General features: G+C 39.2%; 1 long non-coding RNA gene across 1 annotated transcript; it reads right to left on the bottom strand.

Annotated features, from left to right (window-relative positions):
• Positions 1 to 1,958: 1,958 nt before the first annotated feature.
• LOC118302054 lies at positions 1,959 to 10,045 on the bottom strand. The gene is made up of 3 exons (XR_004790450.2): positions 10,027 to 10,045; positions 9,133 to 9,179; positions 1,959 to 3,807 (listed from the first exon to the last, which is right to left on the bottom strand). It is a non-coding gene; the product is annotated as an uncharacterized LOC118302054 (long non-coding RNA).
• Between the last annotated feature and the right edge of the window lie 2,884 nt (positions 10,046 to 12,929).

Raw genomic sequence — 12,929 nt, 5'->3', positions numbered from 1 at the left:
CTCGAAAACCTTGAAATATGTTATACTGCTCTCACTTCAGCACCATGCACATCAATACTACATGTGAATAAACCAAAAGCGTGGCAGCCCAGCTATACCAAGTTACAGTCGCTAAGCTATGATTACAGACATTGAATTGCCTTTTCTAGTGGCAAACCACACATGATTTAAACAATGACTACTCAACTATTATTTTGATTAATTCTGTGAAACCTGTCATATATAAAGATTAAAATGACTGAAGTAGTGGTAAGACATCTACATGCATTGGTTGTTACAGCGTAGGAGGATGTTCATTTTCAGTGACCCTTCGAACTCCTCAGCAAGCTTAAACACACAACACGATATAACTGCAATTCAGTCCAATGCAATAATCACATTACCACCGAGCAGAACTGAAGACCTTTTTAAAAAATAAAAAAAAGCAATCATCACAGTGGCAAATTTAATTCTGTACTTCATAATTAACCTTGGTAGAAAAACCCGTTTAAGTCTATTAAATCATCAAATGAGCTCAGGTATTGCTAAACTTGATTATGCTACAAAAAAAGGAAAAGAAATCTAGTTACAGTCTTTGAGGTAAGGAAATAGCGTCATTTATGGAAGCCAAAGCAGCTCTCTATTTGAGCCGTTAAATTGTTGCTCACACATCGATGCAATTAAACTCGTCAGAGGAATACTGACTTTCTGGTTGAATTCACAATGTTAATTAGCCAGTTGGGATTTTTTGAAATAAGTTATTGCTCGGCTTTATCTGGTGCTCTGGGTGAGTGATTCTCATAAAGACTAGAGCTTCTCTCTGTGCCTTCCTATCATAGGCAACGTGTGGGGTGAACTTGCAAAGTAATTGCAAGGAAGTGTGTTACACAAAGCTGCAGCACATAATGTGTTGCTGTTTAAAATGCAAATTTCCCCTTGTTTATTCGGGGAGCAGATTCAAGTTCCAACTTACAAGCCTTGTACTATTTCTCAACTTAGTGTCAGTTCAACTTGCAAATAGCACTTTCCCTCTAGCCGTGCAGAAGGTTTAGGCCTATAGCTGTTTTGGCCATTATCATTTGATTCTCTGAGTGACATTATATCATCATTTATGCCTGGGTTGATTGTAAAGCACTATTTATTTTTTGCAGTTTGTATGTGGATTTTCTTATTTGAAGCCTTCATGTCAACTTCTGCACAATCTATGAAGCAACCTATTATTTGCAGAGTTACGCATAGCTGTAAATAAGAAACACGCTTTACTTTATCAAGTGTCGGTAATGTCTTCATTGTTAAACACAATGAAATTGTTCATGGGCAGGTTTTTTCTTCATGGTGGTTAAACCAGCAGTTCCCGTGACCTTTAGAACCACCACCAGTGGCCAGCTGTAATCTATCAAGATCTAAACTTTCCCCTGTGCTTGGTCAAACACGTGTGGGAGAGCGGCCACTGACATTAAAACTCAATTAGCGAGGCCACTTCCTAAATAATACATTAGCAAAGTGCATTAGCTGCACATCATCTGTTGCCCAGAGCCCAGTTCTTGCACTACATCCCAATATGTCAGAGCAATGACTGTCTGCGAGCTAATATGAAGCTCTAGCAATCACAGCATTGTCATTTAATATGGAGGGAGACGCTCTTGTTAGCCTACATAATCAGTATTTAGCTTGTCTATTAGTGGAGTCCTAAGCTTATTCCTGCTGTGTAAGTCTCATTAATAACCGGTTAGGGTTAACCCTAACCCTAACCCTATGTGAAAGGACATTACAGCAACTTGTTATAATGGCTCTTTATTGTGCATTAAAACTAACATTTAAGCATTATTTTAATCAAGAGACGTGGGCTCTAATTGACTGCCAAACAGGTAAAAGGTGAAACAATCTAATCTTTAATCTGAATCTTAATTTTGAATCTGTTTCTCAGTTTTGTGTTATGAATCGAGAGCCTTCTTTTTAAAGAATGAAAAGAATTGGAGTTGTGTTTTATATCAATTTATTGTTAACATACATACATTGACACAGGCGATGGGATGGTGACATCAAGTGGGCTGCTGTTCCAATTACAGAATGATCGTACTGTGTTCACCCGTTCTAGGGAGTTTGTGCTCTCAAAATTTGCCAAGTCCAAACTAAGTAATCCAAGTTTGGACTTTCTTACTCGATATTAACCAAGGCCTATTTTACTTGCTGAACATCAGCATGTCAACATTATCATTGTGAGCATGTTGGCATGCAGACTTGAACATTCAGCTCAAAGCACCGCTGTGCATAAATCCGCCTCACAGAGTAACCAGCATGGCTGTAGACTCTTAAGTAGTGGATTATTTCTGGTTAGTCTTGGTTTAAGACTGTCTAACACAGCACACTACCTTCTTTCAATGCAACGCGTCAGTAATTTGTCAAGAATTTGTATTGAATTTTCCTTAAAAAAAAATTCTGTAACGTTTCTCTACTGGCAGTGAGACCAGCAGCTGAAGCTGAGCACAAAGACATGGTGAAGATAAACTGAGACTGTATTTTGCATAACCGTGCTTTAACCATAATCCTCCATTACTGAATGTGCTGGGGTTTATACACTGCCATATTGGTAACGTTATGAAATAGGAGCTGCTCCAAAATGCATCCGCTTCTGTTGCAGTCATAATACCATTTCCATAACTTTGATTTTGACTGTACAAAATCCTATTCAGGAATGCTACACTGCTTCACTATCTGCCAGAGCACATAGATAATGCAAACAAATACTAAAAATAGATTACAGGAGGCCTTATCCTTTATCCACACAGAAAGATGCTCTCTGCATTTACATTCAGAGGTGAGAAATGTGCTAATCTGGCTTTGTTTCACTTGTAGGCCTCCTTTGTTATCCCATTGCTCTGTCTTTGGGTAATGGCTCCCTGGCTCAAAAGCACAGCATTCCTTAAAATAGCTCATTGTAATGTATTGAGTCACTTAGGCTTACACCCCTTTCCAGCAACAGATGTGACAAATTTAAGGAAAACCTGAGTAAATAAGTGGAGAAACAATGAATGAAAAAATACAGATGCTTCCACAAAGGTGCGCTGCATTGTACAATTAACATACAATCATTCTATGTAATTATAATAATGACAATAAGATGATTTATTTATATAGCACCTTTAAAAACATGGTTTACAAAGTGCTATGACAGACAAAGCAGACATGATACTCAGGGGCAGTCTCAAAACACATTTACACTAACCTCTGGTTACAGGAGCCTCAGTCACAAAGACTAGTGTTTCAGTAGAACTTTGACTGAAGTGACATCTACATTCAGATCTGTGGGAAAGCCATTGGTAAATAAATTTCGTAAGTTGTAGTTGGCAGCGCATATTTGATGACTGTGATGTTGGTGCGTTGGGGAAACATAGGAGGCGATCAAACTATGTCAGCAAGAACAGTCCATTGGCAGTTACATAGAGAGATATTATAGTGGGACTGTAGAGCACAGACCCGTCATTACATAGACGAATGCGCAGTTGGAAGTTCAGTGGTGCAAAAACCAGAGGCACTGGTCTGAAGGGATGTGGGAAAAGTGATATGGTCAAATGAGTCATCCTTCAACATATTCTCGACAACTGGGTGACTGTGTGTGGTGCAAACCAAGAGAATCCAACATGCCTGAATGCTTGACCCCTACAGTGAGTGGATCCAGTGACTGTGGCATGATTTGGGTCCACTTGTTCCAGTAGAGGGAAGGGTTACAGCAAATGAATATGAAGTTGTCCTAAGTGATCACCTTTATCTTGTGATGAGACATAATAATCCTGATGGGAGTGGCTTCTTCCAGGATAGCAACGCCCCCTGGAAGAAATGGTTTGATATATGAAAATGATGTGAATCATGTTCTATGGCCTTCAAATCAATTTAACATTTATGGGAGATGTTGGACCAAAGTCCTCATATGGAAGTCTCGCCACTTGGTAACACCTTGATAACACCCCAGTGCAGTTATTTCGGAATATCTAAATTAATGGGGTGAGAGCTGTAACAGCACTTTCAATGGTCATCGGCTCATGCAAACCAAATGCATAGACTCATAAGTCAAATCGGTTAAGTTCAAAGTTTGGTGACTTTGCCCCAAAATAAGGATTCAATCCAGAGTCCTGTGACGTGACACTGTCAGCTCATCTCACCAGCATATTGAATTAGTTAGAGTTGATGACTGACACAAGCTCTCCTACTCTTCTATGTTTATTTTAAATCTTTCTTAACATGTTTCCTCCTTTTATAAGGTCTCTTGGGCCAAGTTATGCCAGAAGTCCAGAGACTTGTAGAGTCAATGATGAGGTGCACTGTAACTGTCTTGGCAGCACATGGTGGCCCGACACCTTAGTATGACACTTTGTTGGGTTCTTGTTTTACTTTGTCAACATTGCTTATTTTAAAGTATAAACAGATAAGAAGGAAGTCAAATTAATCCTGTCCTTTAGGAAATCCCAAGTATAGGCCTTAACTCACACCCCCTGGCTTAATCCTTGGTGGAAAACAGTCGCAATCATGAGCTATAAAAGATAAATACATTTGCAAGTGATTGCCGTTAAGCCAGTTCCTTGTCAACACCAACCAGGATATGAAGGTTCCCTGCCAAGAACAATGAAAGCTCTGGGTTTTTGCATCCACAGAAAATATTGGAAGGCATTGTTGAGGGATAAACACTTTCAGCCAAAGTGGGTTGGATATTTTCCCTTGTGTTCCTGGCACAGCCTTTTAGTTTCTGCAGCTGTCAGTGGTGTGGTTTTGCTAAGGCGCTGTGAATCCCAGGCTGACTTTTTACTGACTCTGGTCTCTGTGATGACAGTGTTGAGTCTGATCTCTATCCACCCACACTCATTAAGGTCTACTTTGCACAGATTTCTATCGCTCTCACTTTCTTTATCATCCTTGTTTAAGACTTCGAATCTCCTCTTACGTAAAGGTTGTGAGGTTTGTTGTGAAATTTATACACCATTAGAAAATAATTTTAAAGTCATGTCCTGATTTTATTTCTTCTGACATTATCAATGTAAAATAAACATCTACATCACTGCACAGAGCACAAGCTTCTACTATTTCTATTATAACGTCACTCAGCACTCACCCGCAGATTTATAAGAGAACCTGCAGAGAGTAATTTTACTGCTGTTCAGGCTTGTTCTGTAATTTTACTTTAGGATTGAGACACATCCAGGAATAGGTGCTTTGAGCAATACGGTGTGATTACTCGTAATCTCAATTTACTTGTCTTATTTTCCCGATTTTGAGAAAATGGTGTTTAAGGCACCAAAAGCAGCTTCTAGAAACAGATGCCAGTTTTTTTTGGATGCTAGTGAACGGTATTCCCGTTCTAGTTAAAAAATATAATAAGTGTTTATGTGTGGGTGAGATTCTCTTCTGTCTCAAGCTGTTTTCACATATGAACCCCAGACGATGGAGAATCAGGTCAGTACGTTGTCTGGAGTTGCACTTGCACACATGTAGCACACCTGTCATCCATGGCAGACGTGTTCATATTTACTGGAAATTTTCCGTTTGGTTAAAGCGGTTAAGGTGGCACCTGGGTACATCATGCTGGAGGGAGGTTAGACATTTCATCAACTCACTCGATGTGAAATGACCTTTTCTATTCACACATCGGCTCAATCAGACATTACATGGACTTTGTACAAGGGAACTTGCAGTTTGAAGTCTGTTTAATGTCTGGTTCGCCTGATTTGGATGTTTGTGTTCTCACTGCAGGTCCTCAAGTGCAGTCCATGTGTGAAAGCAACTCCAGTTTGGCAGAATCATCTTTAACCCTCCCACTGGCCATTGCACATTACCAAAACAAATCTTAAACTTTTTAAACTTTCGACATCACCCATGATCTGCTGCATTACTAACGTTGATTAAATAACAATTATTTGCTCGCAAAGTAGCCTGTACAGGGTTTTTTTTCTTTCAGGAAAGCATATCACAAGGTTAAAATAACAATGCAGGTTAAAGACATTTGTTTTGTAAGATAGGCACTAAAGAGTTGTGCACAACAAAGTTGTCCTGCTCACATGAACAGTTGCCTATGGTGACTCAAGCTTGCGTGACTAGTGTAAGTCATCACATTAGGAAAGCTTTGTTTATCCTGTCATTCGTGACCAGCATTTTCACATTCAACCCTCAGGACAGTGATCATTAGAAGTTCTGTTTTTTTGTCAAAGCATAAGAACACAATTTATTGTGTGATTGGTTGGTCAAAACTGAGAGAATAAGTGTATATGCAGATTACATTTGTTAAATCACACCATTTTCTTAACTTATGGAAGCAGAGCTGTGGCCACTAAAACAACTCAACATAATGTTCTCTGCATTTAGGCATTTGATGTGGCTAATAACTGTGTAAAGGCCAATAAAAAGGGGCCAGCATCTTTGTTATCTAGAATAAGTCACTTGTATATCATTTCACAAAGGCAATTACCCCCCTTTTGTGTTAAGATAATAAAATCTCAGCTGATATGAACAAGGTCAGAGTACTGGTAAGACCTCTGAAAAAAAAATGAATCAAGTGCTGGTGTAGCATTAACACATTACAGCAGGGCCAGCAGTCTTTCTTTGTTTTGCCTCTTTGCTGCTGGTTCGGTAGGATTTGTGACCATAGGAATTTAGCGTGAGCATAAGACCAATTCCCCCATCGGTTTTTGCTAACTATATCATTTGTTCAAATGGTACGTTGTTCCCCTCATTCCCATTAAACGGCCCCTTGTTAGTTATAACATCCTATCTATCTTTGATGCTGGTCTATCTCACAGCCTGGGACAGGATCTTAAGTCATTGGGCCAAGATTTGCACTGCCATAGCAGTTCAGACCAAAAAACATGACAGCTAGCTGTAAATAGTTGATATTAATGTTTAACTCTCCTCTTGGATAGAGCTGCAAATAAAGGCCCTCTGCACCTTTGCCCTAATTAACTGTCAGTGTCATTTATTGTAGGACAAGGTGAAAGAGACTCAGTATCTGTATGTGCACATTGCGCTTCCTTGGAAAATATGTCGGTGTTTGATCAACCAAACCAAAGCTGTGCAAATACTTCAACTGACAAATCTATATAATCTGCTCTTTTTAATCAGAGTAGTAGAGACAAACATGTCTGTGGCCTTACTTTATATCACTACTTATAGTGTAAAACATCCAAAGCATGGACCACTGTTGCCAAAAATCACAGTGAAAATGGGATGGACTGCCATTTTGATTCATCGTACATAAAGTATGAGTGAACCTGACTCAACATTGACATTTTTTTTAAAACAATTTCTTAATCTACACAGGTATGAAATCATTAAACAATCATATAAACAATTAGTGTTACACAGAAATTAAAAAAACGCAAAAAACGCAAAGAGCAGCTCAGATAAACAAAGACTTAACGGAGGTCATGGGTCACAGTTTATATAAAATCATAGAAGAACATCTTGTAAAATAATGAGAGAAGAGTGAGGTCCCAGAACATCCAGATATGGTTGTCAGACTTTGGAAAATCTTACTTGTATACTACACATGGAAACAGATTACTTTACTACAAAGCTACCAGCTGAAATACTACCACACTCCAACCATTAATAGAAAGGCCCTTATCACTTGTCCACTGTCACAATATATTTTCTATAGATGCAAAAGTAAGAATGTTATACGACCTCGTTCCAGCTACAGAGGTTATATTTCAATTTGGGAGGGCCCAATATCAAAGACATGGGGTCCAACATCCAAGTTGACAGTCTTAAAGATTGTTATTTGTGTACATTTCTCACTAGAAAGTTGACTTAAGTTTATCTTCCAAATGTTTGCTTTTCAATCATGCATAACTCACTTCCTGGTTCATAATTTGCTCTCCATTGTGACCTTACATTTGGGCTCGGAACATTTTCATGCAAGCCTGATGTTAACGGGGGTATTGTTTTACTCCTGCAGTTAGGCTTAAGGCAGACATAAAGATTTAGCTTATGTAACACCCAAATTATTTTCAGCATAGTTTAGTGATTTCTAGTTTTCCGTGATTCAAATGGGCCAGAGTAGAATCTGTGTGAAGAGACTGAGATTTTTCGTTTGATCAGTTTGACCATCTTTGAGATTTTTTTTCTGTTGAAATGCTCTACACCATTTCAAGATGTTGGATTCTAAAAACATGTGGCTATTAGGGCCGAAGTTGACCTCACATGGAGAAGATAAGTGTGTGGAGGCCCTCGGGTATAATTGCACCCAAAGCTGGCAGGAGCAGTAGAGTGTGGTGCATTTTCAGTCACTGGATGAAAATGAGTACAAATGAGTCATGTATGAGTGGGGCTACTCACAGCCTGCCACAAGAGTTGTCCAAGTGGCTTTTCAAAACAGACATAATTGCTTTCCTTTTCATCTGCGCTCACACTGGTTACAAGAAACTAGCAAAGTTTTTTTTCTTTCTTTAGAGCATGTTTTAGGAAAATCTCTTTTGAACTAAGCCAACATTGTCATGTTGAATGTGGTTTGTAGAGATCACACAACAACCTCTATTATTAGGTTTCGGAAATTACATTGCTTTCATGTCAGATACCACATTTGCAATTGAATTTAGAAAAATATATTACTAGAGAAGATAATAGTGCTTAGCTCAGTGAAAGCTACAGTAATAACATCCTTTGTATTTCAGATACTTGAGACTCTCACAAAACACTGTAGCTCTTGCGACATACAATCTCTTTGAGGAGGAACCATTTTGGTCTTTTACCCTGGTTGATGTACAATGCTTTGTTTCAAGGCTCTTATATTACATCTTTTTATAATTCTTTAAAAAATACGTTTGGCTCAGCTAGAAGGTTGTTATCAACTTGTTTTCTCCTCTCACTGCGTGTGTTTGTTGTCTCATTGGACAGATTTTTAGCGATGCATGTATTTCAAAATGTTAGCACTCACTTGGTGCTTACAATGGTGGTGCTGCAGACAGGCAGAGCTATGATAATAAAATCCAGCACGTAATAAATATAAAGCAGGTCCTACTGTGCTGTCCACCTATTGGTAACAGTGTGATGATTTCTTGAAAGAAACCTAATATCCAGACTTTTTACAGATACAGGTTAGTTTTCATGTTTGCCCTGCATTACCTTTATTAACTTATACACATTTTAACAGTGAACCATGTACTCCACCTTCCTTCACGCCTGCTCCTCCCTTCTCTGCCCTGGTCTTTCAGCTACTGAATAGGAAAAAAGTAGACCATCTATAAACCATTTAATAAGGCCAATGCCTTTCATTGTTCTGATAAGCTATCATGCCCTGCCAGAGCAAATATTTATCTAACATTTTATTGGCAGTCATGGGTTGAAAACCATAAGGTGTTGTGATGGCATCATTTTTCCTTTTTTAAAGGACTCTGCCAACAATAAAAAGTTAACTGTCATGCTGTTTGCCAAGCTGGAGGAATAATTGCCTCAGCTACTACGAGGACATGATGGTGAGCAGTGATGCTGTTGTTACTGACCAGGTGTTATCTGGCAGAAGCCTTCATACACTTTGAAGTCGATTCAATTCAAAGGATTACAGCAGTTATAGTAGATTGTTCCCCAGAGTCACCTCCTCTTTATCAGACTTTTTGCAAATCTCTGTACTGCTCTGCACAACAGTTGAACAATTCTAATAAAAATGTGCATATTCTTCTTTACAAAATGCCCAATTTCACCTGGCTCAACTTTTCCAGTTGCAGCACTGGCGCCAACAACTTTCACAGTTGCTCACACAGCACATGATTTGTTTGCACCCTTTTTTTGGTACAGTATAGTATTAATCAATGCTCTTACATGCTAATGAATAGCTGTCTTAATTTGCTCACCCTAGTTTTGCATTAATGTTAAGATTGACAGTGACTTGATATTTACAAAAAGTGTAAACAAATATTCTGTTTCTCTCTGGTCACTCAAATTAGACTGTGTTAACTCCTTAAATCTTAAATTTCAGTAAATCTGGAAAAATAAACCCATCATTATTGACTTGCTGTGCATGAATATTACATATTTGTCATATCACCAGGAGATGGCAGTACTAACCATGAAAGGTGCTCACTTTGGTAGCTGACAGTGTGTACCTGTCCTGTCCCGCCCCCGTTGCTCTCAGATCTAGATCAAAACACTCCATTTTCCTTTGATCTACCTGTATATTAGCTGCTTTTTCAGTCATTCAGCTTTCACTACACTGTACGCGTGTGGAGTGTATTTGAAAAAATGGGCAGGTGTCTTTGTGAAGGAACAAGCACACTGCAGGGACACGGGGTGTTGGCTCCATACTTGCCGCAGACACTGATTAACCTGTTGGTGAGCTTTTATGGCCCGCTCTAGTGATGATCATGACAGACCTATGGACAGTGAACTGCGCCTGCTGGCAATCAAACACTGTAAACACTTCACCTGAGCTAACACACACTCAGGCTAATGTTTCACAAAGTCAAAGCAATTTCTCTTGGATCAGGCTGTTCCACAAACCCCCCCCTTTCAAGTCAGTTAGATTGACTCAACTGGATGATTGATTTTTCATGTTTTTTTTGTAAACGGTATGACCTCATTACTTAACAAACAATGTTATTTAACAGTAGTAGTCTTAACACTTGGCGACGAGCTCTGTGACTGACACGTGTTCTAACATGGATATCTGACTGTTACCAATAATTCTGTCTGTGGTTTTTCAGCCTTCACAACTTTTGTTTTGCTCGTGACAAACAAGAAACAAACGAAATGTCAGATACTATATCCACACATAACATTAGTCAGTACACACACCTACGCATACACAAAAGGCCTGAACAAAGAAAAAACCAACAACACAAAAAGCACTGACTCACTAAATGTTGAACTAGTGTGAAAAGGGAGCCATCGGCACACACCCTCCGTCGTCCCCTTTCTATCTGGGCCACAACCTGAGCAGTTGTGGCCTTATTGCCCAGACAGTGTTCCCTCACTGTTGTTCTAATACTAGTCAAACATTACTTTGAATGGCCAAACTCAATAGTGGCAGTGTTCAGGCTGGCAGTGTAAATATTAGCAGAGCACACAGAGAAGCAGGAGTTGCTATGTGTGTATCTGTGTGCTAAGTGTCATCTCTCTGTCAGCTCTGTCCACACAGTACACAGCAGCAACAATAAAGTTTGTAGACACAAAAGGAAAGGGGAAGAAAAAACAAAGCCAAAAGGAATTTGTGCTCATTCTGGCCTGCGGCGCTTCCTTGTTTGGTCAAGAAAGACAAACCGTTTTCCTCTTATTACCTGTTTCTCTCTGCCACAGTCAAATTCTTGCCTTTATCTCTGCCATGTCTATTTTGTCTCACACGTTATAGCGACAAATCAACACAACCGTTGAGTATTTAATCCCACTTCTCTACCAGTGCAAACCCTATGCTGATATATGAAATCGAACCTACTTGCTTTGGTGAGAAGAGTTCATTTATCTCGCAGTGTTCCTAGAAGTCACCCTGTGACTACATAAACAGGAGCAGGGCTGGCGCTTTGTAAACAAGAACCCTCGTCGCAGCTCCTGCACATCTGTTCCAGTTGATTCTGTGCAACGAGTCCACTGACCATGAGTTCATCAGCAAAGTCAAGGGGACTCTCTGACCACTGGTTCCGCATATGTAACTTGTCATGACAAATGTAGAAAGGGCTTTGTTTACTCATCCCCTGATGAAATGTTTGCTTAGCTGCATGTGTTAAAGGAAATCGTCTACCTTGAATGGTTCACTGTCAGCATTCACAGACAAGTGCTCTTTCTTAAAAACATGTCACTTTGGAAATCAGTGAATGCTAACTGCTTGTCGTAGTGTGCTACATAACTAGTGATTATTAAAAAAGACTCATTTTAGTGTTTTGGACAGTTAAACAGAAGCACTGGTCCTATAAACCTGAATTAAAACTAGAGCTATAAATCGACCAGGTTAACACTGTATATATCAGGCAATATTAGATTATCATAGTTGTGTCAGTATCAGCGAATATTTCAACTGATAAAAGAAGAGAAATTCCAGGACAAAAAGATAATGTGTGTTTGAGCTACTCTCAAAACTATGTCACCATTAACTACGTACTACATATTTGGGGACAGTAATTTAAAGTTCTCATTTGAAGCGGTAGCATGTAGTTTTTACATTTTTTTTTACTGCTACATAGCAAATGTTAGTATTAACAGCTGTTTATTTACCAATCTAGCAGAAACGTTTACTCACCAAGTGCTGTGGAGAGCATCGCTTATGTTAGTGTTATAGATATTATTTTTTCACCTTTTACAGTTTTTCTTTAATTTCATAATGAATAGGTGCATTTTTAAAAGTTGGATGGGCACAAACAACGACAATTGTTTGTCCTCTCTGTGGACAATGAGTCACAAGCATGTCATTATGTGTTGTTGACCAGTTACCTTGCCATGATAACCCAGACCTCTCATACATCTGATTTTCTTCATGGTAGACGAAGAATCACAGTGCTCAGGAACTTTGCGTTTCACCGTCGGCTGGAAACAGACAGAGCAGCTGTGAAATGTTTGTTTGGTTTTTTCTCGGGGGAAATGGTCGGGAAGTACAAGCGTCCTCAGCTGGTTGAAAAGCATTCTCTTGAAATGCTGTTTGTTCATGGGCACAGACACAAATCAGCGACGTAAGTGATGGGCTTGGTGAGCAAGTAAACAGGCCAATATTGACTGTAGTTTTGTGTTTGTTTATATGTGCCATATGTGCCTGCTGTTCATGCCAAACAAGTCAAACAAGATTTGATCTCACCTTTTCTCTATCACCAAAGCCTGAATGTACCACCAGATAATGCCGTTTTATTATCATTTGAGTGATCGTAAAAGGTGATCTAACAATTTTCTCTTCAAGATGGTTGTTTGATGACTTAATGCTGCTTATCTTATTCACAGGCATTAGGTAGTCGGCTTGTTGAGCTGTTACAGCCTGAGGAGTTTAACGGCAC

Source organism: Scophthalmus maximus, chromosome 4 (genome assembly GCF_022379125.1).
Source record: "Scophthalmus maximus strain ysfricsl-2021 chromosome 4, ASM2237912v1, whole genome shotgun sequence".
Classification (NCBI taxonomy): Eukaryota; Metazoa; Chordata; class Actinopteri; order Pleuronectiformes; family Scophthalmidae; genus Scophthalmus; species Scophthalmus maximus.
The sequence above is the reverse complement of the archived record's forward strand: the minus strand, read 5'-3'. Positions and strand labels throughout refer to the sequence as shown.